Consider the following 26,898-nt stretch of genomic DNA (forward strand, 5'->3'; position numbering starts at 1 on the left):
TATCCCTCTGACCTCATTTGTTGTTTAATTGCTCTGACTAGAACTTCAAGTACTATATTGAATTGGTAGGAAGAGAGTGGACAACTTTGTCAAGTCCCTGATTTTAGTGGGATTGCTTCAAGTTAACTTCATTTAGTTTGATGTTGGCTACTGGTTTGCTGCATACTGCATTTACTATGTTTAAGTATGGGCCTTGAATTCCTGATCTTTCCAAGACTTCTATCATGAAGGGTTGTTGAATTTTGTCAAATGCTTTCTCAGCATCCAATGAGATGATCATATGATTTTGTTTTTAGTCTGTTTATATAGGGGATTACGTTGATGGATTTCCATATATTGAACCATCCCTGCATCATTTTGATGAGGTCTTGGATTCAGTTTGCAAAAATTTTATTGTGCATTTGTGCATGGATACTCATAAGGGAAATTGGTCTGGAGTTCTCTTTCTTTGTAGGGCCTTTGTGTGGATTAGGTATAAGTGTAATTGTGGCTTCAAGGAACAAATTGGGTAGTGTTCCTTCTGTTTCTACTTTGTAGGATACTTTGAAGAGTGTTGGTATTAGGTCTTCTTTGAAGGTCTGATAGAATTCTGCACTACACCCATCTGATCCTGGGCTTTTTTGGACGGGAGACTTTTAATGACTGCTTCTATTTCTTTAGGAGTTATGGGACTGTTTAGATGTTTTATCTGATCCTGATTTAACTTTGGTACCTGGTATCTGTATAGAAAATTGTCCATTTCCTCCAAATTTTCCAGTTTTATTTAGTATAGGCTTTTGTAGTAGGCTCTGATGATTTTTTTTAATTTCCTCAGTTTCTGTTATGTCTCCCTTTTCATTTCTGATTTTGTTAATTTGGATCCTCTGTGTCCTCTGGTTAGTCTGGCTAAGGGTTTATCTATCTTATTGATTTTTCTCAAAGAACTGTTGTTGTATAATTATAAAAAATAAAAGACTGTCTTTTATTCCCCACTAGGTCCGTCACTGCAGTGCCCCAAGATAGCTGGTAGATATCTTGTCAGAAGCACACATCCCAATTCCCCGGCGGCCCAGTGTCTCTAGCCACTGCACACTTTCTTACACTTAAATCGCTACATGAAAGAACATACAACACAATAACCTTTGATTCAATTGATAAGATATAACTGCCCTTCTATATAAGTCCCGGTACACATCCATCCCTTAAGAACATTCATAACAACCTGTGAAGGTGCAGCGTGGAATCTTAATCTCCGCCTCCGTCCCACAACTACTCCGCAGTCTCCTCCTCTTCCTTCAAACTTCTCTCCCACCCACCCTTCCTTCTCGTCCAATGACAGGCCTCGTTCTATCTTGTACCTGCCTCACCTGTGACATCATCCCACATTTCACCCTTTTTGTCTAATTTAAAATTTTTTTCCTCTCAAATATAACCTGAGTACAGCCATTATCATTTTGTAATTAAAAGCATAAAATATATCTGACACCCAGTCCAACACTTTATCAGTTAAACAGAACATTTAGTTCTCCATTCCAGCTTAAGAAGGGCTTAAAATCTATGTTATATCCTGGCTAGCTTGTATACTATCTGATAACTAGCTAATAAAATATGTATTTTTGGAGTTAAACAGCCTGATAGACTATGAGACTATAATCAGTCTTCAACCCCGTCAGAAATCTGAGAATGACCAAATATCTATACACATCGGAAGCCTAACACGGCTTCCAGAACTGAGAGCTTGTAGAGACAAATCTCCACTAGCGCAGTCCCCGGTTAGCAGCTTTAACCTTCTGGCCCAAAATCAACCGACAGACTCTTACAACGCAGATTTTGAAGGGCTGATCACCCTGACTTGGCAGGGATTATCAGTCAACTATTCTGCATAATTTGTCCTTTTCTGGACAGTTTTAGTCTGCAGATGAAACAGACAGTTTTGTCCAGCGGCTGCCTAGTCCCAAAGTATTGTCTCACCTGGAGATAGAGATGTTCAAATTCTTCATTAAATCCACCAAAGGGGAACTGTTAGGAGAGATATGTCTCAACAAAAGACAAATAACTTTAAATCTCAAATTTTGTGGATTTCTGACATTTTTGAAAACCTATCTATATAAGGTAATCTGCACTGTTGTATTTATATTTTAAATATTATCTTGAAAGTATTCCCGCAAACTCAGAGCCATGAATTTGCTATTTGGCCCTTAACTCACAGGCGTAATCAACTCAGAAGTTTGTAATGACATCAATAGAAGGACTGGCTCTAAGCCTTGTACTTTTAAACTTTTTTGACAAATAAGTTCTATACCAAAGCAAAGATATGATTTTAGCTTAGTTACCAAATGAGATTATGGCTGTACAACTCAATCTAGCTAATTCCTCCCTGTTATATTACAACCATTTCTAAATTCCTCATAAAAACAACTTTAGAATAATCACTTTCAGTCCCCCAGAAGTCCAGGAAATTGGGGCTATGACTCCTCCATAACTTCTTCAAGCTGTACATGGGTGGTGAGATATCCTTGGGGGTAGGGGGTAGGAAGAATGAAACAAATGCTGTAGCCGGATGTGCTCCGACTGGACCCAGCTGAGAGCCCTTGAGACCAGGAATCCACATAGGCACACTCTGCAAAATACAACTCTCAGGACAAAAGTTTAGAATAGATATATCCTTTTGTTCTATTCTCCTGAATCTAGTTTTTCAGGCCGTCTATCTCTCTCAAATCTGATCAGTATGACTCTGTGAGAGCCTAATCACACTTTTTAAAAACACAAAGACAAAATCTTCCTCCCAAAATAGTGTTCCTTAGTCTGTAACCAGAAAAGCTTGTATCTTGCACTCTCTCCCAGAGTAATAATACTCAAATTCACACCCATTATGAAGATTAAACAATTTTTTAAAAAGGAAGTAAGCTAAACAATAGTGTTAAACAATGAGCCTGATAGGCTTTTGTACTCTGTGATAACAGGAAATGAACCCAGAATTCCCATGGAGACATTAAGAGAATCCGAGCTTCCTGTTGTGGTAAATATCAAAAATAACCACAAACCCTCACTAGTGGCATCAACAAGCCATATGGCCTTTAGCGGGGTAATTCATAACACAAACTAAATACCTTCTATCAATTCCAATATCAATAAGCAACATATCAAACCAGGACTTTAGCCCAAAATATATCCGTCTTTGGACAGTTATTGGAGCGAAAGTTATGGGGTCTTACCTGTGGGCTTAGGAGTGAGAGCACTCCTGGGAGAGCAGCTCTCTCTGGGAGGGATTTGGGTACAGAGGGCTGTGGGACATTCTTAGCTCCAGGCACAGATGGAGACTGTTGATGTATTTATTCTTAAGTAAATCAGTTGTACTTTAAGATACCTCTTTGAGGGAACTTATTTTCTTTGGTCCCAGGACAGTTTAACAACTAACTGCCATATGTCTGTAATTTCATTAGGACTTGAATGAGATAGCAAACTTAAATAATCAATTAAGGGGCTGGGGATTTAGCTCAGTGGTAGAGCGCTTACCTAGGAAGCGCAAGGCCCTGGGTTCGGTCCCCAGCTCCGAAAAAAAGAACCAAAAAAAAAATAATAATAATCAATTAAATCAAATAAATACAATTAAATTAATAATCAATTTTCAGAGGGGGAAAAAGGGAAGAAATCCATATAGTTACAGAGAGGCAAACACCTCCATATTAAGTCTCACATACAAGTACAAATGTGAAACAAAAGTGTCAAGTCATAGACACAGATGAACAGCTAGACACACAATCACATGAAATCAATAATTATCATAAATACAGGCAAAAACTAAAAGAACACAAAACATGATTATGTTAAATCCAACTGTACTCTTAGATATTTAAGATAAATTGAGTTGTTTTGTTTTGTTTTTAATTTATACAGAGATCTCTGTGCTTGTAGTGCCTAAAAGAGTAAAAGGAGAAAAAAGAAAAATTTGGAATATTCAATGTACTGGGACTGGCAAACTCACCTTGTTCTCATTCCCCTTGAAAAAGAATTCTATGATACTCATGGGGTTCCCCGTTCTGGCCTAGATTCATCTGTCCAGAGTTGTCATTTATTTAGTATTGGGCCTTCCTGTGACTTGGGTTGCTAAAATTTTCTAAGAATCCCTGGAAACTTTCTGCATGGACTTACAGTGCCTCTTTATCACAATTCTAAAAATACAGTCAAGTAGGAAGAACAGCTATGCAAATAAGAACCCAAGGATTTGAAATCCCCCTATTTGGGGTTCTTTGGATTGTTTTGTTTTGTTTTTGAAACTAGGTTTCACTAGGTAGCTTTGGTGGCTTGAATAAGAATGGACCCCATACACCCATATTTTGAATGATTAGTCACCAGGAAGTGACATTATTTGAAAGAATTAGGCCTCGTTGGAAGAAGTATGTCATTGAGGTTGAGGTTGGGGCTTCTAAAAACCCATTCTAAGTCTCTCACTTCCTGCTGCTGTGGATTCAGATGTAGAACTCTCAACTACTTCTCTAGCAGCATGTCTGCCTGTGTTGCCATGTTCCCCACCATGATGAGAATGGACTGAACCTCTGAAACTGCAAGCCAGCCCCAGTTAAATGCTGCCCTTTATATGAGCTCTGCAGTCATGGTGTCTCTTCACAACAATAGAACACTAAGACAGTAGCATTGCTTGGAACCTTCCTTTGTAGACCAAGCTGGCTTCAAACTCACAGAGATCCATCTGCCTTTGCCTCCAAGTGCTAAGATTGAAGACCGAGTTAAGATGAGCAGTTGACGTGAGAAAGAATAGACTCAGAGCTAGGAAGGTAACAGAATGCTTGGTTTGTATGAACAAGGCCCTGGGTTTGGTCCTCAGCACTACAAAAATAAACCCGAAGAAGAAAGGGACTGGAGAGATGGCTCAGTTATTAAGAGCACCAGCTGCTCTTCTGGTGGACCTGGCTTCAAATCACAGCACCCACATGGCAGCTAAGAATTGTCTGTAATTCCAGTTCCAGGGGATTTGACACCATTGGACACCAGTCAAGCATTTGGTGCACATATATGCAGTGGGGTAGGCCAAACTCTGTGTGTGTTTGTGTGTGTGTGTGTGTGTGTGTGTGTGTGTGTGTGTGTGTGTGTGTGTGTGTGTGTGTTTGTGTGTGTGTGTGTCCAAGACTGTTCCAAACAAAACAGAGCTTTGGAAATCCATAAAGATGCTGATAGAACCATTAAAGTGTCCAGAAACACACAGAAAAGCTGAGCCAACTGGAGCTCAGCCACTTGGCCATTGGTGGGGGTTGGGGGCATGTGGAATGGAAGTGGGACAGAAGCCCCACTCAAAAAGAAAGCCAAGTGACCCTGGTGAGAACCTCCCTTCAAGGGAGCCCACAGCATTCACAAGCCTCAGCTCCGGATGTGGATTTTGTGGGTCCTTACTAGAAAGGTCAAAAGTGTAGAGGACTCTGAATTGTCATTCTATGTATGACTCTGAGGGCAGCACCCAGACATTCTCTTTTAAAAAACTCATGTTATTTAAAAGTGAGTTACTCTGGGGCCTGAAAACAGGAAATAACAAGACAGAAAGCCTAAACTCAAACTGCCACAGCCCCACCATGAGAGACAGTACTAGAAACTGCCACAGCCCCATGAGAGACAGTACTAGAAACTGCCACAGCCCCATGAGAGACAGTACTAGAAGACAAACAGGAGGAACTAGAGGGATAAACCCTCTAGGCTGAGAAGTGCAGGTCACAAGAAGCTCTGCTCTTTAGTGACCAGGAGTCTACCTAGTCAACTGAGAGGAACTCAGAAGTTGCATAGCCCTAAGCCTGAGGTCAGCCAGTGGACCAACATCTGGCAAGGCACCACCTACCTGCCACTCACTGAAGAGTCTGAGAACTCTGAAGTGTCTCCTTCTAGCAAAGTGATTAATGCTTAAGACATCTTTAAAGAACAAGACAGTTCTCCTATATAGATCTTAGTGTTCCCACATTCTCAACACAGCTGCCAACTAGTACGGTAGCCACCTCACAGAGTATGATCTGAGGAGACCCACAACCCACCCACTCACAAACTGCAAAGCTAAGTAAGGTCAGCCGAGGCCTCTGGCTCTAAAGTGAAGATATCTGTAGTATACAAGGACAGTTGTCCAATGCTCAATCAAGAGCAGGATAAAGTCCAGCTCACACCCACTCCTATGCAATTAGCTGTCCCCAAGTTTTGAGGACCCAGAAAGAGAACACACTGATACTTTTTTAACAAGCCGGTATGTATGGCCATTCTGATTCTTGATAAGGTAGATTTCAAACCAAACTTAGTTAAGAGAAACAAAGAAGCAATACACAGTATTAAAGGGAATAGCTCATCAGGATGGTATAACAGCAGTGGGACCAAGAAGATGACTTAGCAGGTAAAATCGCAGGAAACTCATAAAAACCTGAGTTTGGATCATTTATACATGTGATATATATATATAGATATATATATATATATATATATATATATATATATATATATATATATCTCCTAGCATGGCCGTGTGTGTGTGTGTGTGTGTGTGTGTGTGTGTGTGTGTGTGCGCCCTTTTACCATTGCTGTGTGGAAATAGACAAGGGATTAGAGGGTTGCTGGGGCTTGCTGTCCACTTGCTTGGCTCCTAGTTCAGTGAGAGACCATGTCCCTCAGGGAATAAAGTAGAGAGTAAAAAGAAGACACCTGACATCCACTGTGGATTACACATATACAACAGGTAAGTGCATTTGTACACATATGTACATATACTATAACACACACATATGTGCATGCGCACACACATGCACATGATCACATGCACAAACACACATGCAAACACACACACACACAAACATACACACACAAGGCCGAGGGGACCCAAAAGAAATTCAACAATTGTAAGTATATATGTACAAAATGGTGGGGCTCCCAATCTGATAAAATTAACACAAATATCTATAAAAAAGAAATCAGATAGATCATGACACAATACCCAACTCTTATGTTTAGATATGACATCCAAACCAAAAAGAAGAAACTTTAAAGTTAAAAACTATAGCAGGTATCAAATAGATGTTAACAGACAACCACAGAATATCCGTTCAAATGATGTGGAAGACTCTTTGATCAGGACATGGGACAGCCTCTAAAGTAAATGGTGTGCTGGACTACAGAGCAAATATCAGCAAGTACAAAAGAGTCAAAATAACATGTTGGTTTTAAAAAAAAAATCTGGTCATAGTGGAATAAACCAGAAGTTGATAGCAAGGAAAAGGATTGAAATTGTACAAATAACTAGAGACTGAAATATATACTTTGGAATGACCCAGTGGATCACTGAAGAAATCAGGAAGGAAAAAAATTTAGAATTGAATTAAAATAGAGATTTATAAGAACTTGGGGATATAACTAAGGCTCTGCTAAGAGGCAAGTTCATGGGTATACGTACATATGTTTAAAATTCACATTTAAATAAATAACCTAATGATGAACCTCAAAGTCCTAAACTAAATAAATAAATAAATAAAAACAAAAATTAAAAAAAAGGGAGAAGAACATATCAAGTCCAAAACCAGGAAACAGCAAGAAAAAATAAAGATTAAAATTAAAATTGAATGTATAAAATGGAGACTACAAGAATAATACAAATGACCAATAAAACAAAGACTTGAATCTTTGAAAAAATAAACAAATCCCTAGACTAACAAAAAGTGAGAAAATTATCAAATTTGCAAATTTGACATGAAAGTTACAACTGATTCCAGTGAAACCCAAATGATTTTTAGGAAATACCTTTGGAAACACATTTTGAAACAGCAGGAAAGAAGGCAGCAATGGATGAGTTCCTTGACTATATGAACTTCTGAAATTAATTCAGGAATATAGAAACAGAAATGAAATTAACAATTAAAAACTCCCCCAACCAAAAAAAAAAAAAAAAGACTCAGAACTGAACAGATTTGATGCAAGATTCTGTCAAGCCTTCAGGAAAAACAAATGTCAATCCTCCTCCAACCAACCCTCAGAGTAAAAGGAAAAGCTCACTATCAAATTCACTGGATGAAGCCAGTATGCTCTGGTACCAAAACTAGATGATACAATCACCGGATGATACAAGCCCTAAGGAAATTAGAGAGCAGAGGAACATACCTCACTCTAAAAAGGATGAACTTATATCCAGCATAGTATTAAATGGAGAGAAATTGAAAAGCATCTGCTCTAAACATAGGAAGGAAGGAAGCATTTTCTCATGCAATACAAAGTTCAAAGTCACAGCTAAAGCACTGAAACCAGAACCTGTTCTTTGAAAAGAAACAGGATAGACAAACACTTAAACCAGTTAACTCAGAGAGAAAGGCTATCTAAAGTAATAAAATTAGAAATGAAGCGGGAGACGGTAACCAGAAACTCAGGAAATCATAAGTATGATAATGGTTTGTATATGCTCGGGCCAGAGAATGGCACTGTTAGAAGGTGTGGCCTTGTTGGGGTAGGTGTGTCACTGTGAGTGTTGGCTTTAAGACCCTCATCCTAGCTGTCTGGAAGTCAGCATTCTGCTAGCAGCCTTCACATGGAGATGTAGAACTCTCAGCTCCTCCTGCACCGTGCCTGCCTGGATGCTCCTGACTTGATGATAATGGACTGAATCTCTGAACCTGTAAGCCAGCCCCAATTAAATGTTGTTCTTAGAAGAGTTATCTTGGTCATGGTGTCTGTTCACAGCAGTAAAACCCTAACTAAGACAAGTACATACTTTAAAAACCTACATTCCATGAAATTGGAAAATATTTTTAAATGGATGACTTCCTGGGTGCATGTAGCATAGATGAAGGTTATTGACTCTTGACCAGCAGGAAATGCAACCTAGATATCAAGGTAAAGAGGTTTCTCCCCCTCCCGTGCCCCCTTAAATATTCTTTCTATTCTAATTCAAGTGCACAATACAAGGGGTTGGTAGCACTTCGGGCCTGTAATCTTGGCACTGGGTGGGGGGGGAGGGGTATCGTAGGAAGACCACTGTATGTTCAAGGCCAGTCTGAGCTACTATGAAGATCAAGCTATGTCCTGCTCTAAGTTTCTCTCGACTGCACAGACAGTAGCTTTCTACCCGTGCCTTGCCCTGAGTAAGTCCATTTTAAAAGCAGCAGTTGGCTTCACTTTGAAGGCAAGCATAGAGCCATGGTGACCTTCAATCTTCCTTGTGCATGTAGATACCTGTCCAGCATGAACCATGATACACACTTTGGAAAACAATGTGTTCATCGTGCAAGTAAAAGGGTGCAACCTGGGAACCTATGCCGAAGGTTGGGAATACATGGGCTCATGGTCATATTAAAACCATGCCAGAGAGACCAGTTCATGAGAACTTATGGGCGCAAACAGCTCAAGAGCTTCACATGGACCCCCATAACCAAGAACCTAACACCACCATGGTGACAACAATGGCAGTCCCATCAACCTGTTCTTAACTATCCAGTCCAAGGGCCAACAGGCAGGGTCCTCTCGGCGTGGTCCAAATGCTTAATGCAGCACGCTTGAGTTACCGTACTGCCATCTGTCTGTCATTTTCATAGACCAATTCACACCTCTCTCAATGATCCAGCATCTCTCAACCCAACCTGACCCTATGGGTGACCAAGCCATCTCAGTCAATGGGTTCTCCAGGCAGGGAGGGAGGATTAAAAAGAAAAAGACAATTTGAAAAGACCATAGCATGACCGCAGCCAGTGCTGAGGCTGAAGCGGGTTTGTTCCCAGTCTACTTCTATACCATTTTAAATACATGCAAATAATAAGGTCAATCCTAGGTCAAGGAACAAACAGGGCAATAATCAAAGTCCCGTGATCACTGTTTCTAGGGGCTTATCAGGATGACCAAGATAAAAGGAATGCCACACATTCCTTTCTGAGTTTAAGTTGAGCTTTTTATTAGCCCAAATGTAAATATTCTTCCTAGCCTCTTTCCTGTCCTAGCCCAAAGTCAAATTCCTGCTGAACCTAATGATGTGTTCTAGCCCAATGTCAACTTTGCCAAGTTTCTAGTCCCAAAAGCTTTCCACATATGAGCCTCTCGCAAGTCTCCAAACTAGGTTCCTAGATACCTTCCCTGGCTACTGCAATGACTGCTGACTCCAGTAGGGCGTCTTTGAACTCTGGTCTTTAAAAAACAAATTGCAACTATTTCGTGACACAAAGACCCATTTACATCTTCACACGGTGATTTGAAAGTTAACATTAGTAAGGAGACATTCTATTTGTTGGGTATTTTTCATATGTATTTAATGTTCCTTAGGACTGGCGTTACAGACTATCATGAGCCACCATGTTGGTGCTGGAAATGGAACCTGTGTCCTCTATAAGAGCAGTTATGACTGCTTTTAACCAGTCTTCCCAGCCCTATCTGGTGACAGTGTTAGCTTTTAGGTTGAGAGAGGTTAGCCATCTACTAAGTTAGTATGTTTGAAAAGGTTTTGCCCCACAGCCATAAGGATGTTAGATCAGACATAGATAGGCAATGAATTAAGGGAGCCAAAGATAGGTAGCTCGAGATAATTTTGTTTTGGAACTGCAGCATCACAATTCTCCATACCACAAGGCTCTAGTCTTTTAGAATATTTAACAGACGTGTGGTGGAAGGTCCCTTCTAAGAAGAAGGGAACCTTTAATTCACAGTCACAAAAAAAATTTAAAGGAAAGAAGTAAAAGAGATCAATAAATAAATGTGGCTTCATTGTCCACAACTGTAACTTTACACTGTCTGTGTTGTGTCACAAGTGTGTCTGAAGTTCTAGACAAACTCCAGCAGCTGACTTTTATGAAAACGTTGGACATAACATTTGGTGTTGATGGTTACTTGTCCTAAGAGCAAGCCACTGTTCCCTTCTTGGATGTTCTGAATTCCGTCTCTGGGTTAGATTAGGATTCATACTTTGCCATCATCTTGGCACTTCACAGATTTTCTTTTCGCTCCAATGTACTCGTCTGACCTGCGCCTTGCCTGAGATACCCTTTAGAAAGCAGTTTGCTGTGGAGGGGCCTGCCTGTGATAAGAGCAACCAGGAGGCTGAGGCAGGAGGATCTAGTCTGTGATTAGTCTGAGCTACATAGCCAGGTCCTGTCTCAAAAGCAACCAAACACAGAGAAGCAGCCGCCCACACCTCCACCATGTGCTTGTCAGGAACACAGCTTTCGTGTTCCCTTCGTATGTATGTAAGTGCACATCTGTACGCCTGTGTGACAGCCAGAGGACAACCTCGGCAGCCATTTCCCGTGTTCCAGTACCTTGTTTTTGAGATAAGTTCTCTCATTAGCCTGGAACTTGGCAACGAGGCTAGGCTGTCTGGCCATGAAGACCAGAATTCCACCCTCTCTGCTCCTCAGTCCTGAGGTTACACGTGTGTCACCACTTTGGGCTTGAGAGACAAGATCTTGGGTTGAGATTCCATTTTACGAAACTTAACCTGAAGTTGAACTCGAGTTAACCAACAAGCCAGCATCTCCAGGTTACTCTCTCTAACGCACTTCACTTCCCGACAACCACCAATCAGGAGGAAAGCAGAAGTTACGTTCATGATTTGGCTCCCAAAACAGCCAACTATTTTAAAGCGCAACAAAATTCCACAGTAACCCCCCACCCCAAATCAGGTGTGTGTGTGTGTGTGCAGCTGAGACCCGGAGTCTTCACCCTCCAGTGCTACTGTGTCAAAGATGGTGGTGTGGCCCAAACTTGAGCTTGAATAATGAGACCCTAGTGCAATCACACTGGAGTGGGCTCCTTGGTGGGCTTTGGGGGCTCTCAAACGAGGCACAGTAGACTCTGTTAATGAGAGTTCTGGAGCTATTTCCTGGATTGTAGATGTTGTTCTCCTTAAAGGATATTGTTGAGACCCTCTCCTCAGCTCTTCAGACTACTGACCCCATCTTTCTGCCCGTATGCCTATGTCTGCTCTGCCTGTCAATGCATAATTGCTCAAAGCTGTGAAATTAGAACATCGCTCTGGACTGGCCTGGCTGTTATCATCTGAAGATGCCTGGGAAACATGCTACACACCATGCTGGTATACAAAGATACTGAAGGCCAGACTCCTCCTCTCTCACCTCAAGGCAGAACAATCACTGTACCTCCAACTCTAGGACCTATAGAACCACACTGAGTAGAGAACATCTCTGCTAAGATTCTTCCTCTAGCCTGCCCGGCTCCTTCCTTAAGCCCTTCTAAAAAGTCACCCTCACTCAATCGTCTGTGCAGGAAATCCCATCTATGACTCCATTTTAGGAACCAAACCCAAGGCACTCCATGTTCAGCATTATCATAGGCTGGAATGAGGGAGTGGGTTTTTTTTTCCCCCCTCTCAAGATTCAGTGCTAGAATATATTCTCCAAGCAACTCAACTGTTTGTATCGAATTAATTCTCTCTGTCTCTCTGTCTCTCTCTCTCCCAATCCCTCTCTCCCTCCACTCCTCCCCCATTCAAGCTGGCTCCAAACTCTCAATGAATATGAAAATAACCTTGAACTTTTGATCTACCTCCCATGTGCCAGTACTGCAGGTGTAAGTGTCATTACATGCAGGAAATCGAGCCTTGGTGTTCAGGCTCATAACCAACTGAATTACATCCCTTCGAGGACTCTGTCAGCAGAAGGCATCTTTCTTTTCTTTTCCTCAGTTCCCATGAGTATCAGAAGGAAGTTCTCAACTCAGCTCTTTTGGATTTCTGCGTGACTTTATGCTCAACTTTTTTTTTTCCTTTTTTCTTTTTTTCGGAGCTGGGGACCGAACCCAGGGCCTTGCACTGGCTAGGCAAGCGCTCTACCACTGAGCTAAATCCCCAACCCTATGCTTAACTTTTTCCCTGTGCTTTTATTCTCAGCACCTTTGCAAACAAATTAGGCAGCCACCATGTTTTGAACTGCATGAAATGTCAACGAACTTTGGCAGAAGACATGGTTGGAGTGCTAACTCTTGCCCTGAGGACTGTATCAAGCATTGGTGTTTGAGGCCTGCCAGGCTGTAAATCTGTCTTTTGCAGTGACAGCATTTCCAATCACCCTTCTGGGTTCCAGTGTCTGGGTGTAGGTCACTTGGCTCAGATGCACTGACTTCATTCTCCTAGTGAGGGATGGAGCCTGGCCTAGTCAACACAAAATCAAAGCATCATAGTCCCCAAGTTGCCAATGGATGGGATAACAGGAATACAATGAAACCATAAGGTTAGATTTGGGAGTTCCTATAAATTAGGCAGAAAATAACACCTCCACCCCCTCACTCATATTTTGAATGCTTAATTCCCCAGATAGCTAGTGTTGCTATTTCAAAGGGTTATGGAACCTTTAGTTAGGGCCTAACTGAAAGAAATAGGTCACTAGAAGGGCCAGGGAAGGGGTTAAAGGTTATAGTGTGCTCCCTGTTTCCAGCTAGCGCTCTGCTTCTACTGTGCTTGAGGACTTCTGTCTTGTGTTCCCGATGCCACAACAGAGGGGCTCTGCCACACGTTTCTGCTACAAAGAGCCCTTGAAACTGTGAGGCAAACCAGTCTTCCTACCTGAGGTGGCTCCTGCCATCTACTCTAGTCAGAGTGGAGCACGGGTGACTAAGGAGACTGTTTTTATGCAGCTTCTTCCAACATCTGGGAAGATGTTCACAGTGCCACGCTGAAAGCTACACGTGCACTCTTCTGTCTTGTAACACAGTAGACAGGCTGAAGGCTGCTCCTTGGGAAAATAGAAATACCGTTTTTACTGGTCAGGTCTGCGTCAACTTGACACGGGTAGAGTCACAGTAGGAAACCTCAGGGGAGGAAACACCTCTACCAGACTGGCTTGCAAGTAAACCCATGGGGCATTCTTAATTAATGATGAGGCAGACCCCGGCCCACTATGGGCAGTGTCACCCCTGGGCAGGGGGTCCAGGAGTGTATAAGAAAGCAGTCTGGGTGTTTTCAAACGAGATAGAAAGGGGATGAATCTGGGTAGGAGGTGAGGTGGGGAGAAACTAAGAGGGAACTGTGTGGGTGGCACAGGGGACATATACTATATGAAATATAATGACTATAATGTGAGTATGTCAGGATGCATTATACGGAAAGTCTATTTTAAATAAAGAAAAATGCTACCACCATGGAGGATTTTAGTAGTTATTGAATTCTCATTTGCTTTTGTTCCTTTTTAAATTTCAAATAAATTACTCGCTTTAAAAAAGAGAAGAAGAAGAAGAAGAAGAAGAAGAAGAAGAAGAAGAAGAAGAAGAAGAAGAAGAAGAAGAAGAAGAAGAAGAAGAAGCAAGCAAGCAAGCAAATAAGCAGGCAGAGCAAGCCTCTGGGGAGAAAGCCAAAAAGCCACATTCTTCCATAGTTCATGCTGTGCTTCCTGCCTCTAGGTTCCTGCCTTGAGTTCCTACCCTGACTTCACTTGATGGTATGTTGTGACCGGCCAAATTAACCTTTTCCTCCTCCAGTTGATCTTTATCGGTGTTTAATTACAGCATTACAAAGCAGAATGGAACCCAGTTATAATTAATTTATATCATCCAAACTCTAGCAGTAGTCTTCAGGGAGAAGACTCACCACAGACAATGGGTTAGGAGTGAGAACCTAGGACAAATGACACAGTGCACATCTCAGAGAAGAGGAGACTAAGTCACCATCTGTGGAGGACCAGCCTCCGCTTGGAGAGGGATTCTGAGGAAGGGGTGTTTGGGAGCAGCAAGAAGAGTGACTCAAAGTTAATCGTGGGTACAAGCTGGCAGTCTGCAGTCTGCTCGAGATTGCTCCCTAGACTGATGTCTGTAGATAGCTCTTGGCTCTTCATTCTGCTCGAGATAGCTCCTTGCTAGAGATAGCTTTCTGCTCAAGACAGTTCTTCACGCTAAATAAACATCCCAAACTCATGAGCTTTCCATCCAAAGACAGAAACGCTGCTAGAAAAAAAATTCTTGAATTTTCTAGAAAAAAATTTTTTTCTAAAAGAGTTCTGTTCACTCCCTATGGTTCTTCCAACCCAAATCAGAAATCCTGTTAGAAAATATTCTAAAAGAGTTGTTTTTACTCCCCAGAGATCTCCTGGACTCTGAATATCGTGGAGTCGTTAACCTTGGCAGAGAGAACATTCCTTGAAAGGAGGAACACGTAAATGCATGCATTATTATACAAGCAAGCCTTACATCCACAGCAACTGTCAACACTTGTGGAAGCCCACTCCCTGCTGGCTCTATTCCAGGGGTGGGAACCATGTCACTCTGTTCCTTGCTGGGCCATGCAGGACTTGGCAACCATCAACTGTAAGTAGAAGGGTTAACTAAGGGTATGGGGAAGGCAGCACGAATGCACGTGCAAGGCTCTGTTTTGATTCCTGATATCACAGGGAGGAGGGGGAATGACTGCTGCATAGAGTTTCAGTGTGTGACACAATTTCCAACTAACATCCTGAGAAGCCTACGAACTGTGATTTGTGTCTTGTGGTTGTTTTGTTTTATTATCTGTTCACAAGTCTTTGCTTTCTGGTTTTTTTTCCCCCTCTCCTCTGGTTTTGCTTATTTATTTGAGACAGAGTCTCAGGGGCCCCAGGCTGACTCTGAATGTCTCTGAGCCTCCTGCCTTCACCTCCCATGAGCTAGGACTATAGTGAGTGTCACTTTGCTGACTCCCTCAGGCTCTAACAGCCTAAGAAATAGAATTGAACACTTTAGAATTTTTACCAGGTTATTTTTAAAAAGGTCTCATAGGTTTATTGTTTAAGTGTTTGTTCCTAAAGTACAGTGGCTTGGATTTGGATTTCAGAATTAGTACTAACTAATCCCACGCCCTCATGAAAGTTGCACAGCCTTAGGATTCCGTGACTGATGAGGTGGAACAAGGCTCAGTCAGTGGTTAAGAGTACTAGGTATTCTTCTGAGAGTTTAATCCCCAACACACACATGGCAGCTCACAATATAACAGGACTGGGTGCCGTCTTCTCTACGCACATGGATATGTAGCCAAAACCCCCACACACATTAAATAAATAAACCTTTTAAGCAAAACAAAGATTTTATGATTGAAAAGTAAAGGTTACTACGGTTCCTCTTTCACAGCATTAAATGAATGAGTGTACCCAGAGCACAAAGAACAACGTTCAGCACATAGTAACTGATCAACAAATGATAACTTAACATCCATTGATTAACCTGAGGGTAGCAGTACATACCTACAATCGCAGCACTCACGAGGCTGAGATGGGAGGATTAGGTATTCTAGACAAGCTTGAGAGATATGACCACAGTCTGTGTCAAAAATAAAATTTCATGGATACGGAGAGATGGCTCAATGGTTAGAAACCCCGCCCTTCCAGACGTCCCAAGTTCAATTCCCAGCAAGCACATGGTAGTTCAGAATCTGATAATGGAATCCGATGCCCTGCTATGGTGATCCTGAAGATGGAGCACATGAACACGTAAAATGACTAAACCTTTAAATAAGTAAACAAATATTCATTTAAAAACAAGCGTTAGCAAACTCCACGTTGGCTTAAGGAAATGATAACAATTCCATCCATGTGAGGAACTGGCAACTCAACTAGCTTCAGGGGCTATAACCATGCCTGTGGCACTGGGTGTCTCCCTTCGCCTTAGCTTAAGTCCTCAGTCTTGGGCACGCTTTTCTCCATTGTCTCGGCACCTGCAAGCTCACTTTCTATAGCTGAGTGAGAGCATTCACGGTTTGTCTTCCTTGCAGCTCAAAGCAAAACCTCGGGTATCATTCCTAGAACAGTATCATTCCTGTCTGCTTACCACCACAGAGATCATGGACTAATCCTCCAAACCAGCAGTTTTCAGCCCGTGGGTTGCAACCCTTAGTGGGGCAGACGTCAAACAACCGTTTCACGGGGATTGCCTAAGACTATTAGAAAACACATCAGGCCTCCTCGGCTTACGTGCGCATCCCCCAAGTCCATCAGTGTGGTCCGTGTGGTGGTGTGAATGAGGCTGGCCACCCCCCATAGGCTCATACATTGAATGCTTGCTCCCTAGTTAGTGGAACTGCTTGGAAAGGATTGGAAGGTGTGGCATTTTGGAGTGGGTGTGGCCTTGATGGAGCACATGTGTCACCGAGGATGAGCTTTGAGGTTTCGAAACCCACACCAGGCTCAGTCTCTGTCGTCTCCCTCCATCTCTGCCTGCTGGTGCAAATCAGGATGTAAAGCCCTCAGCTGTGGCTCCAGTATCATTCCTGTCTGCTTACCACCACAGAGATCATGGACTAATCCTCCAAACCAGCAGTTTTCAGCCCGTGGGTTGCAACCCTTAGTGGGGCAGACATCAAACAACCGTTTCACAGGGATTGCCTAAGACTATTAGAAAACACAGATAGCTATATTACGACCTATTCATAAGAGCAGGAAATTACAGTTCTGAAGTAGCAATGAGAATAATGGTATGCTTGGAAGTCACCACCACATGAGGAACTGTATTAAAGGAAGGTGGAGAAACCGCTGTACTAAACTGTGAGCAAGCTCTCAATTAAATGCTTTCTTTTATAAGAGTCGCCTTGATCGTGTTGTCCCTTCGCAGCCAAAGGGCAGTAGCTAAGATAGCCAGAGAAAATGAATCCAATGCTTAGGTTAGCTAGCCCTAAGCCTCTCATAAAATCCTGGAATAGATATATTCCATCCAGATACATGCGCAGTAAGGGCAGTTTCAGTGAAGAAGGCATGAGTTCTGTCACCAGAAGGGAATAGATTTTAGATAAAGCTACACATGTTAATCTATCGTTGACTATGATGCCATGTGTGGGACAGTGAAAGACCCTGGTTCCCAGCTGAGGATGTTTGAAATTCCGGAGACCCCGAGGGATGGTAGGCGTTTAACCTGACTCCTAGGAAACCAGGCTAGTCACTATCCGCAGCCCTCCATAGATTTGTGACCACCAGTCACGTAAGGGCAATGCCCCAAGCCCCTTAACAGGTAGAGGACCTGACCACAAGTCACATAGACTCAAGACAGATCGCCATTATATTGAGGTATCTAAAGGCCTGGAGGCTTAGCCAATGAATTTCCCTTCCCAGACACTCCTCCCTGTAAACAGTACTTAATCTCAGGCCCACTCTGAGAAGTAGGTAGGGTACGGCTTTACTCATCCATTTTCCGCCATGACAATAAACGCCTGGAAACCATGGACTGCCTCTTTTCATCAGGATCCGCCTTGGGCAGCCACAGAGAAGGCCTTGGCCTACAGAGCCGGCCGCAGTCTAATCTCCCGAAGAAAGCCTCCCTGAGCTTCCAGCAGCTACCGCCAAGCTCAGGCCCACTGCGGACTAGCCAACCCCCCCCACCCCACCCCCGCCTCCGAGGGACCAGCCGGAGCACCCCCTCTTTACCCCCTCAGCCCGGAACTAGATCCAACCCCACAGCCCCCACTCCATTTTCAGCTCTTCCTCGGCATTCCAACGGCGCCTGGATGCCCAAGAACCTGAGAACCCATCTCCCACTACCCACAGCCGGACACCAGACCAGGGGCATAGACAAGCGATCAGTCAACTTCCCGCTGCCTCTCCGAGCAGCCCGAGCCCTGTGACAGAGCAGACGTGGGACCCCACAGTTAATCCTACAGCCATGGTTCTTTCTTTAAAACATTTTATTTTAAATTTTGTTTATGTGTCAACGGGCGAGATACGTGTATGTGAATACAAATAATGTCTATGGAGTCCAGAAAAAGGTGTTAAATACCTTCGAGCTGGAGTTACAGGCTGATTTAAGTGCTGGGAACTAAACTCAGGTCCTCTTCAGAACATGCTCTTGACTGTTGAGCCCTTTCTCCAGCCCCATAACTTGGTTCTTAAATGGCCCCCAAGAGCTTGTTGAAGGCTTGGTCTCAAGTTTAACAGTCTTCACAGGTGGAGCTTGGGGAAAATATTAGGGTCTTGGGGCTCTGACCCTGGATTTATCACTTATAGGCCTAATGGGAGGTGGTTGGAAACTTTAGGATGCGGAGTCTGAAGAAGTTGGTGCTTATGCATGTGCCCCTGAAGAATGTTCTTTGCCCCCCCCCCACTTCCATTATCTGCCCTCCCCTCTTCTGCATCCTGGCTGTCATGATGTACACAACTTTACACTTCTGTATCTTTGTCCTATAGTCCTCTGGGTCAGGGCTCAAAAAAAAAAAAAAAAAGCTCGTAGCTCCGTGACTATGGATGGCAATATTGCAATATTGATCCAAGATCAATCTTTCCTTCTGTAGGCTGATTTGCCCAAGAATGTTGTCACAGCCGTGGAAAGCTTACAAATGCGGTGGGTGCCTCTTTCTTGAGAAATATTAGGAGATCAAGGATTTACTTGTCTCCACTCGATGGTGCTTCCTTGTGTATGAAGTGTACAGCTTGGTGCTGAGGCCGATGTGGGTTAGGTCATCTGGGTCCTTATCACTATGAGAAGGGTGTCATACCACACCGTGAGAAGGAATCAGGATGAGACTAGAGAATGCAGGGGGCTGACACCTACCACTCCGAGATAGAAGTGTGATCTTGGCAGAGATGAGCATCCTTCACTGAAACCATCTAAAGAGACTGACAGTATCCAAAATGGGGTTGGAATAGACATCTCTCATTACTTTTGAGGATTTGGACTGCACACGGGTATTGTTGGAGAATCAAGCCTTTCTCCCAAGTTTCCCAAATGTAGAGGGTACATCTTTTAAACAATAAATGTGAAGTATTTTCCTCACAGTGAAATGATTCATTGAAATTACAAGAGTTTGGAGGAGGGAGGTATGATTTTGTTTTGAGGCACCTTCTCACATTGTATCCCCAGCTGGCCTGGAATGCACTATATAGCCCGAGATGGCCTAGAACTCACTATCCTGCCTCAGCACCTCCACTGTAGGGGTGATGGGCATGAGCCACCAAATCCCAGATACAATTACAGTGATAATTAAGGTCTTTTTCTTTCTGCTAGCGCCCAGACTGCTGGCTGGGGCTCTACCTGAAGGCAGGCTCTGCAGCTGTCTCCCATGGGGATTCTGAGTCAGTCATAGATGGCATCTGTCAGGAACCAGGGCAAATTTCAAGGATATTAAAAACGAGCTGACAGTGCCTACAATCTGAAGGTATTTATGGTTGCTGAGGCTGAAGTAATAGCAGACCCTAAGGGATTATGGGTAGAGCCTTGTCATGCTGGCAGCTTGTCTCTGCTGATTAATAGGATGCTTTGACAGAGCAGGAGCTTAATCTTTTCCACACTGACCTGGTACCCATAACTCACCTTCTGGTTTTAATAGGAAAGTCAGGCACCTTGGTAGGACAGGGTGAAGGTGAGACAGTGCTTCCCCCAGCTCAGTATTGGAACAGACAGACCAGGATAAAACTAAGAATGTTCGCTCTCGCCTCCAAGGCTGGTCATGACTCATGATTTCCACAGGCTTGCAAGGAAAGATCACTGAGCATAAGAAAATAGCAAAAGTAAGCGGACCTTAAAGGAAATAAACTGTAGGAGGACAGGGCAAAGGACAGCACCACAAACTGAATATATTTGGGGCTGTGCTTGGTTGGTGATGAGCCCTGCAGACCCAGACTGAATAATCCAAAGACCCATGATCTAGGCATTAATCTGTGGATGGGACACTGTTGGGGCATAGGCTGAACATCAGAGGTGACATGTGATTCATAGGCCTGTGAATATACAGCTCCACCAATGTCTAGAGTATACTATTGCTTTTTCAAACTAAGTAAGTTTTCTTTACTGATTGCCCAGGACTGTTGGATTTCAGGCCTGGGATTGAATCTAAAGTTGTTTTGTGCTATGTGCATGTTCTGCTACAAATGTGCGCTCCTTCTGAGTCCTACATTTTTCTTCACTTTTGTGCGTGACAGCATACATGTTTGAGTGAAGAACCATGTGTGCTGCTGGTAGGTGAGTATGTGTGTGCACATATGCTTACGGAGGTGAGAGGTGAGAGGTTGGGTGTCCTCTTCAGTCACACTCTACCACTCTCACTGAGTTTACCAGTTACTGTTAAGAAGCCCTGGGGGACCATCCTGTCTCCAGACTCCCAGCAGCTGGGTTTACTGAGAGGAAAGGGGGGAAAAGGAAGGTGAAGGGGAAAGAATGGGAAGGGAAGGGAGGAGAGAGGAGGGGATAGAAGGGATATTGGTCAGTGATATATATATATATATATATATATATATATATATATATATATATATATACACACACACATACATACATATGATTTGCTAGAATGTCTTACAGGCTGTGGTTCAGCACGTAAAATGATGGCTGTCTACCAACAGAAAATCCAAGAATCAAGTAGTTGCTCAGTCCAAGAGAGTTGACTGTCTCAGCTGGTCTTCAGTATATGCCAGAATCCCAAAGTAGGCACTAACACCAGTGAAGGAATGAACATACTAGCAAGAGAGACAGCAATGAGGCAAAGAGAGCAAGCTTCCTTACTTCATCGCCTTTATACTGGCTGTCAGTAGAAGGTTAGACTTAGGTCATTGTGGTGGTTTGCATATGCTTGGCACATGGGAAGTGGCATTATTAGCAGTTATGACCTTGTCGAAGGAAGTAAGGCAGCCGCAATGAAATGTTTGTCTTTATAAAAGTTGCCTTGGTTACTTCCAGTTTCTGCCTGTGTCCGGAACTGAACCTGTACCAGAGTTCTCTGTACCCAGATCCCACAGGGAAAAAGCTGGTCTCCCAGAAGTGTAGACACACCCAAGAACACAGGCGAGACCGCCATTTCTGCTCACATTCCTGGCCCAAGCGGAACCCTGAGGGAGCCCTCTGGACAGAAGAACCGAGGAGCACTCTGGGGCAGGATTCTTCCAGGTTCTGCCTGCACCCAGAGCTGACCCTGTGCCACAGCTCTCTGTAGCCTGATCTAGTGGAAAGAGAGCTGGTCTCCCAGTAGTGCTGACACACAGGCTTACAGGAGGGTTAAGCTACTGTCAGAGACAGCAAGACCAGCTAAGACCAGAGATAACCAGAGAGCAAGAGGCAAGGGCCAGAGCCTAAGCAACAGAAACCAAGGACAATAGTCATCATCAGAACCCAGTTCCCCAAAAGCAGCAAGCCCTGGATACCACAACACACCAGAAAAGCAAGATTTTGATTTAAAATCACAACTCATGATTAGAGAACTTTAAGAAAGACTCCCTTAAAAAATATATAGGACAACATGGGTAAACAGATAGAAGCCCTTAAAAAGGAAACAAAAAAAATTCAACAAAACAGGTAAAGGAATTACACAAAACCATCCAGGATTTAAACATGGAAAGAAAAACAATAAAGAAATCACAAAGAGAGAGAACCCTGGAGATAGAAAACCTAGGAGAGAGATCAGAGTTAATGGACGCAAATATTACCAACAGACTACAAGAGATAGAAGAGAGAATCTCAGGGGCAGAAGATATCATAGAAAACATTGTCACAACCATCAAAGAAAATGCAAAACACAAAAGCTCCTAACCAAAAACATCCAGGAAATCCAAGACACATGAGAAGATCAAACCTAAGGATAATAGGTATAGAAGAGAGCAAAGATTCCCAACTTAAAGGGCCAGTCAATATCTTCAAGAAAAATATGGAAGAAAACTTCCCTAACATAAAAAACATGCCCATAAACATACAAGAAGCCTACAGAATTCCAAATAGATTGAACCAGAAAAGAAATTACTTCCATCACATAATAGTCAAAAGGCTAAATGCACAAAAATAGAGAAAGAATATTAAAAGCAGTAAGGGAAAAAGATCAAGTAATATATAAAGGCAGACCTATCAAAATCACACCAAACTTCTCAACAGAGACTTTAAAAGCCAGAAAATCTTGGGCAGATGCTATATAGACCCTAGAGAACACAAATGCCACCCTAGGTTACTATATCCAGCAAAAGTCTCAATTAACATAGATGAAGAAAACAGGATATTCCATGATACAACCAAAATTATGCAATATCTTTCCACAAATCAAGCCCTACAAAGGATAACAGAGGGAAAACCCCAACACAAGGAAGGAAACTACACCCTAGAAAAAGCAAGAAAGTAATCTCCTTCCTCCTCTAAAAACAAAAATAACAGGAAACAACTGTCATTGGTCCTTAATATCTCTCAACACCAATGAACTCAATTACCCAATAAAAAAGCATAGGCTAACAGATTGGATACGTAAACAGAACCCAGTATTTACCTTCATAGAAGAAAAATATCTCAGTGATAAAGATAGACACTACCTCAGAGTAAAAGGCTGGAAAACAATTTTCCAAGCAAATGGTCCCAAGAAAAAGCTGGAGTCGCCATTCTAATATCGAATAAAATCAACTTCCAATCAAAAGATACCAGAAAAGATAAGAAAGGACACTTCATATTCATCAAAGAAAAAAATCCACCAAGATAAACTCTCAGTTCTGAATATCTATGCTCCAAATGCAAGGAAGGGCACCTACATTTATAAAAGAAAACTTACTAAATCTCAAAGCACACACTGCACCTCACACAATAATAGTGAGTGACTTCAATACCCCACTCTCATCAATGGACAGATCATGGAAACAGAAACTAAACAGAGACACATAGAAACCAACAGAATTTATGAACCAAATGGATACAACAGATAACTGTAGAACATTTCAACCTAAAACAAAAGAATGTACCTTCTCCTCAGCACCTTACGGAACTTTCTCCAAAACTGACCATATGAATGGTCACAAAAGAGGCCTCAACAGATACAAGAAGATAGAAATAACCCCATGCATACTATCAAATCACCTTGGACTAAGGCTGGTCTTCAATAACAACAAAAAGGACAGAAAGCCCACACACACACGGAAGCTGAACAACGCTCTACTCAATGATAACTTGGTCAAGGAAGAAATAAAGAAAGAAATTAAAGATTTTTTAGAATTTAATGAAAACGAAGGCACAACATATCCAAGCTTATGGGACACAATGAAAGCAGTGCTAAGAGGAAAACTCATAGCTTTGAGTGCCTCCAAAAAAATAACTGGAGAGAGCATACACTAGCAGCTTGACAGCACACCTAAAAGTTCTAGAACAAAGAGAAACAAATATACCCAAAAGGAGTATATGGCAGGAAATAATCAAACTCGGGGCTGAAATCAATCAAGTAGAAACAAAAAGAACTACACAAAGAATCAACAAAACCAGGAGTTGGGTTCTTTGAGAAAATCAACAAGATAGATAAACCCTTAGCCAGACTAACCAGGGAGTACAGAGAGAGTTTGCAAATTAACAAAATCAGAAATGAAAAGGAAGACATAACAACAGAAACTGAAAGAATTCAAAAAATCATCAGACTCTACTACAAAAGCCTATACTCAACAAAAGTGGAAAATCTGGATGAAATAAACAATTTTCTAGAAAGATACCAGATACCAAACTTAAATCAGGATCAGACAGACCATTTAAATAGTCCCATAACTCCTAAAGTAATAGAAGCAGTCATTAAATTCTCCCAACCAAAAAAAGTCCAGGAACAGATTGGTTTAGTGCAGAATTCTATCAGACCTTTATAGAAGATCTAATACCATTACTCTTCAAACTATTCCACAAAATAGAAAGAGAAGGAACACTACACAATTCCTTCTATGAAGCTACAATTATGCTTATACCTAAACCACACAATGACCTTACAAAGAAAGAAAACTTCAGACCAATTTCCATTATGAATATTGAGGCAAAAATCACTCAATAAAATTCTTGCAAACTGAATCTAAGAGCACATCAATATGATCATCTATCATGATCAAGAAGGCTTCATCCCAAGGATGCAAGGATGGCTCCACTATATAACAAACTCAAAGAAAAAACCCACTTGATCATCTCATTAGATACTGAGAAAGCATTTGACAAAATTCAACACCCCTTCAAGTTAAAAGTCTTGGAAAGATCAGGAATTCAAGGTCCATACCTAAACATGGTAAAAGCAATATACACAAAACTAGTGGTCAACATCAAACTAAATGGAGAGAAACTTGAAGCAATCCCACTAAAATCAGGGACTAGACAAGGCTGCCGACACTATTACTACCTATTCAATATGGTACTTGAAGTTCTAGCCAGAGAAATCAGACAACAAAAAGAGGTCAAATGGATACAAACTGGAAAGGAAGAAGACAAAATATTACTATTTGCAAATGATATGATAATATAATTAAGTGACCCCAAAAGTTCCACTAGAGAGCTACTAAGCCTGAAAAACAACTTCAGCTAAGTGACTTGATATAAAATTAACTCAAACAAATCAATAGCCTTCCTCTACTCAAAGGATAAACAGACTGAGAAAGAAATTAGGGAAATGACACCCTTCACAATAGTCCCAAATAGCATAAAATACCTCGGTGTGACTCTAACCAAGAAAGTGAAAGATCTGTATGACAAGAATTTCAACTCTCTGAAGAAAGAAACTGAAGAAGATCTCAGAAGATGGAAAGAACTCCCATGCTCATTGATTGGCAAGATTAATATAGTAAAAATGGCCATTTTGCCAAAAGTAGTCAACAGATTCAATGCAATCCCCATCAAAATTCCAACTCAATTTTTCAGAGAGGTAGAAGAGCAATTTGCAAATTCATTTGGAATAACAAAAAACCCAGGAAAGGTGAAAGTATTCTCCACAATAAAAGAACTTCTGAGGGAAATCACCATCCCTGACCTCAGGCTGTATTACAGAGCAATCATGGTAAAAACTGTGTGGTATTGGTAAGAGACAGGCAGGTAGACCAGTGGAATAGAATTGAAGACCCAGAAATGAACCCACACACCTATGGTCAGTTGATCTTTGACAAAGGAGCTAAAACCATCCAATGGGGAAAAGGACAGCACTTTCAACAAATGGTGATGGTTCAATTCAAGGTCAGCATATAGAAGAATACAAATCGATCCAGGCTTACTGCCCTTTACAAAGTTTAGGTTCAAGTGGACTAAATTAAGTTAACCAATTCCACCAGAGGGGCTCAGGGCTCAGGGCTCAGGGCTCAGAGTCAGGCTAGCAGGCTTCCTGGCAGGGATTCCCACTGCTCCAACTTGACAAGCTGATAAGAAATACTACACTTTAAGGCCTTCATTAGGCTCATGACTTCTCTGTGAACACACATGATGCATGTAATAGTGCTGCAGCCATCTCGTCTGCTTCTCTTCTTTTTTTCCTGTCCTGGTTTATGTAGCAGAGGCTGTCCTTGAACTCAAAACAAAGCAATCCTTCTACCTCAGCCTTTTATTTTAATTTATTTTTTATTTAACTTAGGGTCCAATCACTGATTGTTCCGTTTGTAGGACAAAGCACTGTGAGAATCAAGTCCCTAAAGACCGTGTCTGTGGGAAACAATTAACATCAAGGTACATTAAAATTCAAATTCCTGAAGCTCCATCCCAGAGAATCTATAAGGTCGGTCTTAAAGCTTGACGTTTCATCTACTTAGTCCTCAAGAGATTTGGGGCAAGAAACACTTTGCAAGAAAACTCTGATTCCTAAGAAATCAATGGGTCGTTTTAGAATTTCTGGTAATTTCAAGAGTCTTAAAAATTGGTGATGATCCTATTTTTCCCAAGCCAAACAATTTACATTCAAAACATGACAGGGGGAAAAGTCACCGGTCTGGAAAGCGCCAGGGCTACTGCTAACTAGTACAGAACAGCATGGAATACTGCTAACTAGTACAGAACAGCATGGTATACTGCTAACTAGTACAGAACAGCATGGAATACTGCTAACTAGTACAGAACAGTGTTGTACAATGGTCCTACAGGGGAAGAGGAAGAGGGGGAAGGGGTAGGGTAGGGGTGGGAAACAGAACTCCAGTAAATGAACAGTCTAGGTTTAAGTTTGCTTAATTTTGGTTTTCTAAGACGGTGTCTTGCTATGTCCTTGAACTTACACCTCCATATAAAACCAGATACACTCAAACTAGTAGAAGAAAAAGTGGGGCAGAGTCTCGAACACATGGGCTCTGGGGA

The 26,898-nt window shown here is 42.1% G+C and overlaps 1 long non-coding RNA gene across 2 annotated transcripts in view; it reads right to left on the bottom strand.

The window, feature by feature from the left end:
* The window catches only part of LOC102551006 (uncharacterized), a 36,240-nt gene extending 17,864 nt beyond the window's left edge, over nt 1-18,376 (bottom strand). Inside the window, exons 1-3 of one of the 2 annotated variants that reach the window (XR_015620641.1) lie at nt 18,309-18,376; nt 16,140-16,362; nt 13,502-13,670 (exon numbers count right to left, since the gene is read on the bottom strand). This is a non-coding gene — a long non-coding RNA (uncharacterized LOC102551006). Of the gene's footprint in view, nt 1-13,501; nt 13,671-16,139; nt 16,363-18,035; nt 18,238-18,308 lie in introns of those variants that run through there. The other variant, XR_015620640.1, reaches the window with a different exon arrangement.
* Nucleotides 18,377-26,898: the final 8,522 nt, after the last annotated feature.

Source organism: Rattus norvegicus, chromosome 5, assembly GCF_021556685.1.
Source record: "Rattus norvegicus strain SHRSP/BbbUtx chromosome 5, alternate assembly SHRSP_T2T, whole genome shotgun sequence".
In the NCBI taxonomy this organism is placed as follows: domain Eukaryota; kingdom Metazoa; phylum Chordata; class Mammalia; order Rodentia; family Muridae; genus Rattus; species Rattus norvegicus.